This window comes from Sorex fumeus, unplaced genomic scaffold (genome assembly GCF_029834395.1).
Source record: "Sorex fumeus unplaced genomic scaffold, SorFum_2.1 ptg000032l, whole genome shotgun sequence".
Lineage (NCBI taxonomy): Eukaryota > Metazoa > Chordata > Mammalia > Eulipotyphla > Soricidae > Sorex > Sorex fumeus.
The window spans coordinates 4,806,579-4,813,349 of record NW_026606089.1 but is presented as its reverse complement, the minus strand read 5'-3'; the positions used below and the strand labels follow the sequence as shown (position 1 = coordinate 4,813,349).

The 6,771-nt window shown below is 39.5% G+C and overlaps 1 pseudogene; it reads left to right on the top strand.

Moving 5' to 3' along the window:
• Positions 1-1,809: 1,809 nt before the first annotated feature.
• LOC130025953 (uncharacterized) lies at positions 1,810-1,906 on the top strand (annotated as a pseudogene).
• The last annotated feature ends 4,865 nt before the right edge of the window (positions 1,907-6,771 follow it).

Genomic DNA, 6,771 nt, shown 5'->3' with positions numbered 1-6,771 from the left:
ATTTGACCCCCACAAGGGGCTCTCCAGAACCACCATGGCCCCAGAGGCAGATGGACCCAATTCGGAACCCAGCGGCTTTTGGCCGAAATGTGACTGAACTATGCATTAAGCTATGTCACCATTCTACACCAGGTGGGAAAGTGTGTTTGTCCCTTCTGCCTTTATCCCCCCTGGCATCACAATGGTAATCACCTCAGAGACTATTGGATAGCCAGGTATGAGCTAGCGGTGACAGGGCTACTACAGCCTCGTGGGATAGGGGGTAGGGGGTAGAAACATCCCATTCTTCCTGCCCCGCCAAGACCATGAGTTGCCCACCATGAGCAGCTCTCTGGCTTGTCCATGGCCCCAGAGAACCAAAGAGAATGCCCTGCCACAGAAGCAGGGTGGGGGGCATGTTGGGGGGAATACTGGGTTCATTGGTGGTAGAGAATGATTTCCTTGAGCAGGCACCAGTAACATCTCCATTCGTCCTAGCCCTGAGATTTTAGCAAGTGCCACATTGGAGGCTCTTTCACGGTCAGGGAAATGAGATCCATTATTGTTAGTGGGTTTTGGCATGTAGAATTCACCACGGGGAGCTTGCCAGACTCTGCCATGTGGGCAAGATACTCTCGGTAACCTGCCAGTTTCTCCGAGAAAGAGAACTGGACAAAAAGAGTTGTTGAATTATCAACAAGATCCAGTCTCTGGATCTTGGCCATTCATGGGACTACATGGCTCCAAGGGCAGTTCGTGGGTGTAACACTTAGCTACTGGAAGATGAGGGATCTGGATGAGGAGTCCCAGTCTTGATCCGAGCAGCCTTGGATGTCTCTGCCCCAGGTCCCGCACACCTGGGATCCTCTGCCAGTTCCTTCATGCATGAGGCTCCTTCAAGCTTGGGGAGAGTGGTCTATAGCGTACCTATGGCTGGTTGCAGAGGTCTGCAGCTGCCGGAGCTCTGCTTGGGGTGGTGAGGTTCCCTCACCACCAAGGGCCAAGGGCCCTCAGTGAGGAAAGCCAGATGCGGGGTCAGGAGACGGTCATTTTATACATATTTGAAATTAATTTTAGATCGAAAAGTACACATCATTCAAACTGCTGTATGTGCTTAGCAATAAATTATTACACACTTCTTCAATGACCTAAGAAAACCCCCTCCGCTCAGAGAACTCGATTTTTAATTACAGGTGTGCTTTGCCCATGTGGAATGACTGAGAATCACTATGAGTAGATAAAAAACTCACTATACACACGAAGATGCTCACGGGTTACTTTGAGACATCTGTTTTATTAATGTTTGTTGGCCATTAAACTTCACTGAGACCCTTTTTTCTGTCCTTTATAGGAGCCTCATGAATCTCACCTTCCGTTCAAGTTGAACTTGTAATAAGGTGGAATTAAATCATCAATATGCTTCTCACCTCTTCCTTCAGGAGAAAAATCCTACTTACATTCAAGGTGGTCAAAGTGCAGACAATGCCATCCACCTTTTTCTGGAGATGTACACGGGACCGAGGTGAGAATAGCAAAAGGCTCTATTTTAATGGTCTTAATGAAGGTTTCAGGGAAGAGCATTAAACAAGACTGATTCACCATCTTCCAAAAGAAATAATTTGCAAAGCTGATGCCCTGGGTATGGTAAAAGAGAATATGGTAAAAACCATACTTTTTCTTCTGGGACAAGAAGGTTCTAAATATATAGCTTCAAGCTGCTTTGAAATACCTATCTTGATTAGGAATCACCGTCTGCCATAGGAGTGAGTAAGGACAACACTCAAAGAAATCAGAAGAGAAAAATAGGGAAAAAAAAACAACTCATACTCAGTTTGGCAACACATGTACTAAAATTGAAATGATACAGAGATTAGCATGGTCCTTGAACAGAGATGACATGCAAACTTGTAAAGTGTTCCACATTTTTGTTGCAAGAAAAATTAACGGGGCTACATTAATCTAAGACAAGCCCCACAAGTACTCCAAATTTCGACATAAAGTTAGCACAAATCCCCATCACAATGATCTCTCTCAATGTCAATGGACTAAAAGCAGCAATTCAGAGGCAGAGGATGGCAGGATGAATTAGAAAACTGAACCCAACATTCTGCTGCCTGCAAGAAACACATCTGAATAATCAAAGAAAACATGGGCTCAAACTCAAAGGCTGGGAAACAATTCTTCGAGAAAAAAACACCTCCAAATATCTGGAGTGGCCATACTAGTATCAGACCACATGGACTTCAGGCTAAAGGTTGTAAGAGACAGTGTAGGTCATTTCTTAATGATCATGGTATCTGTACATCAGAAAAAACTCACCCTCCTCAATGTATATGCTCCTAATGACAGACCAGCAAAATATGTAAAAACAAGTTCTAATAGACTTAAAGAAAAACATTGATAGCAACACAATACTAGATGGAGATTTGAAAGTACTTTCTCACTTCTCAATATATTAAACAGACAAAAAATCAGCAAGAAAATATTTTATTTGAGGGAAGTAGTGAACAACCATTGGCTTAGAATAGAAATCAAAGAGGAAATAAAAAGATTCCAGAAACAAATGAGAATGAGGAGCTACCAGAACTTGTGGGACACAGCAAAAGCAGTGTTAAGAGGAACGTTTTTAGCTCTGCAAAATTCATCAGGAAGAAAGAAAGGGCCTACAAAAATAACTTACAGTTCAAGATTTTGGAAAATGACCAATTAAAGGAGTCCAAGCTAGGCAGGAGGAAGGAAATAATAAACCCTGGAGCAAAAATCAATGAGCTAGAATCCCAAAATACAATCCAGAAGACCAACAAAAAGCAAGACATGGTTCTTTGAGAAAATAAATAAGATCAATATACCATAAGCAAGACTCACAAATAAACAAAGAGAACGAATCCTAATAAACGAATCAGAAATGCAAAGGGGGACATCATAATAGAAACTACAGAAATCCAGAGGATCATCAGTGATTATTTTGAGAATCTTTACAGCAAGAAATGAGAGAATCTTGAATAAATGGATAAATTACTGGATTCCAATTACCTCCCAAGGCTGAACCAAGAAGATTTCGAATACGATAGCATAGCGGTCGGGTGTTTGCCTTGCACGCAGCCAACATGACCGACCCGAGTTCGATTCCTCCGCCCCTCTCGGAGAGCCCGGCAAGCTACTGAGAGAGTATCTCTCCCGCAAGGCAGAGCCTGGCAAGCTCCCCGTGACGTATTTGATATGCCAAACACAGTAAAAACAAAGTCTCCAATGGAGACGTTACTGGGCCCGCTTGAGCAAATCGATGAACAAAGGGAGGGCCTTTACCTTTTACCTTTATCAATACCAAGATAATTGAAATGATAATAAAAAGCATCCCCTAAAACAGGAGCCCAGGCCCAAATGGATTCACTAATGAAATATTTCAAACCTTTAAAGAGGACCTGATGCCAAACATTTTTTAAGATTTTCCAGGAAATTGAAGAAACAAAAATACTACCAAACAGTTTCTATGGGCAAAGTTCATCCTGATACTCAGATCAGACAGAGAAACCACAAAAAAAAAGATAATTACAGATATTTCCTTGATAAATACAGATGCAAAGATCTTTAAGAAAATAACTGCAAAGAAAATCCAGAAACTCAACAAATGATCACACACTAAGACCAAGTAGGTTTATCTTGGGGATGCAAGGATGGCTTAACATTCTCAAGTCAATCAACAGAATACACCATCTCAATAAAATAAAGATAAAAGTCCTATGATCATATCAATAGATGTAGATAAAGCATTTGATGAGATCCAGCACACATTCATGATGAAAAACTCTCAACAAAATGGGAGTTGAAAGTACTTTCCTCAATATAGTCAAAGCAAACTATCACAAACCCACAGCAAGCATTATTCTCAACGGGGAACAACTAAAGGCTTGGGCCAGAAATCAATGAGCTAGAATCCCAGAATACAATCAGGCACAAACCAAGCTACCCACTCTCACCACTCCTATTCAACATAGTACTTGAAGTACTTGCCATATGATTTGGTAAGAAAAAGATATCAAGGGCATCCAGATAAAAAAGGAAAAACTCAAGCTTTTACTATTTGGAGATGACATGATACTATACTTAGAAAATCTCAAAGAATCTACAAAAAAGCTCCTGGGAACAATAGATTTGTTTAGTAAAGTAGCATATTGCTAAATCAATATCCATTAGTCCATGGCTTTCTGGTATACTAATAATGAAAGAGAAAAAAGAGATAGGAGAAGAACAATCCCATTCACAATAATACATCAGAAAATCAAGTATATTAGAAACAGCTTAGAAGGTTAAGGATCTATACCAAAAAAAAAAAAAAACCCTACAAAACACCACTTCAAGAAATAAAAGAGGATATGAGGAAATGGAATCACATCCCATGCTCATGGATTGAGAGGATTAACACTGTCAAAATAGCAATAAACCCCAAAGCGCTATTAAGATTCAATGCACTTCATATAAGTATACCAATAACATTTTTCAAAGAAACAGATTAAAAATTCTTGAAATTCATAAACAACAATAAACTCCCATGAATAGCTAAACCAATCTTTGGAAAAAGAAGATGGGATCACCTTCCCCAACTTCAAATCCTAGGACAAAGTCGTAGTAATCAAAAAAGCATGGTATTCAGATAATGACAGGGCTCAGATCAATGGAATGTCGTCAAATATCCTGACGCTGACCCCCAAATTATTATTACCTAATCATTCATAAAGGCTCAAGAACTATGAAGTTGAGCAAGGAAGTCTCTTCAGCAACTGGCGCTGGGCAAACTGGACAGCAACATGCAAAAAAGATGAAGTCAGACCTATTTATAGTGCCAGGAACAAAGTCAGATCAAATGAATTAAAGACCTCAATATCATACCTGAATTCTTAAGATATATGGAGAAAAATGTGGGAAGATCCCTCCATGACGTTAAAGCTAAGGGAAACTTCTAGAATGAAACACCATTGACCAAGGAAGAGGAAGTGAAGATAAACAAATGAGACTACATTAAACTAAGAAATTTCTGCAACTCAGAAAAACTGGTGACCATGATAAAAAGACAGCCCACATAATGGAGAAAAATTATTTATGCAATACCCATAAAATTAACCTCAAAATTCTGACTGCTGTATCATTAAGTATACTAAATAATTCCTGTGACTTTTATTCTTCTTCACATATATTGACTCTAAAATATTTTAGATTTCCTTTTAAACCACAGGTAAAAATGTAAAATTATAACTTTTCTTAAAAGCTAAAAATAACCCCTATACTTTGCCAGGTGAGACCCAAAAAACAAAACAGCAAACAAGCAAGCAAGAAAGAAAGAAATTAAAAATTAAAAATAATGCTCTTTGCAGTGCTAAGGATCAAACACAGATCATTATACAATGGAAGGCAAATGTTCTATCACTGAGTTATATCCCTGTTCTTAAAAATTTAAAAAGGTATTATTTGATGTTTCATTGCATTTTCTTTTTTAAAAAATGCTTTTCTTAGTAGACCTGGTCGCCACTGTACCTCCTACTTGTTGACCTTTGTATATTTTACCTCTAAGATTCAGCTGGCACCTTATTCTTCCTATATCCATGCTCTCATTTGACAAACTTTCCAAGATCATAACTTGGCATAAAATGGACACCTTATTTTCTGTATGCTCTCACGCTACAGGTGATGATGTTTTCGACCCTGGAGAAGTCTTTTCTGGGGAGCTTTCTGACTGTTTCTATTTGACTTCAAAGTATCTAAAGGTAAGGCATCATCTTTTTATTTTTTTGCATTTATGGGTCACACCTGGCGATGCACAGGGGTTACTCCTGGCTCTGCAGTCAGGAATTACTCCTCACGGTGCTTGGGGGGACCATACAGGATGCTGGGAATCTAACATGGGTAGGCCGTGTGCAAGGCAAATGCCCTACCTGCTGTACTATTGCTCCAGCTCCCCCCTCCCCATAATTCATCATCTTGAGGGCCTCAGATTTTTACCTTCCATTTAGAAACTTCATCTTTACATTGTCACAGTAAACTGAAACCACAGAACCATTGAATGGCATGTTATAATGGTAGCAGCCATGAGCAAGCATTGATAACCCATAAGTTGGCATAAATGAATTCTTTCTCAGAGGCTTCAACTTCTGAGGATACCTTTCACTACCTCCTTTCTGTTACATATTCCTGGATCACAATCTACATCAGGCCATCAGTAAAAACTGTACACCCAAAAGCTAGTTTTCCAATGGGATCAGAATCCTTGATCCTTGTAACTTGCAATTTTTCATTCATGACTTGTTGACCTTGTTTCAGGCGGAGGCAACCAGAGCATAAACTCAACTTTCCAGTAGTTTCCACAGGAAATCCAAATACCTAAGAATGTTATCATTTCTGACAACACAGTTTAAAATTTTTTTGGAATCCCACGGAAAGCTACTATCATTAATGGTATAATATTACTATTCTCCAAAGTCCAGATCTTCCAAAAGAACTCTCTACCCTCCTCACTCCAATTGCAGACTCCAGTCTATGATGCTCCTGAAACTGCTTCTAATAGTTTCACTCAGGTTCTCCCCTAAAGTGCACAAGTTAAGTTCATACCACTCCAAGTTCTTATTCCTAAACTACTAGAGTCGGCTTGGTTCTCAAGCTTGTGTTCTCCCTTGAGGAAATACCCTGCTTCCTTTCTCTATGTCTCTCTTTGCTTGCTTTGTTAAACGAGTCTTCTCTCTTGAACATATATTACTTTTCACACTACAACTCTGTCACAAGTTTCTAAGTGTTGTTCGAAAA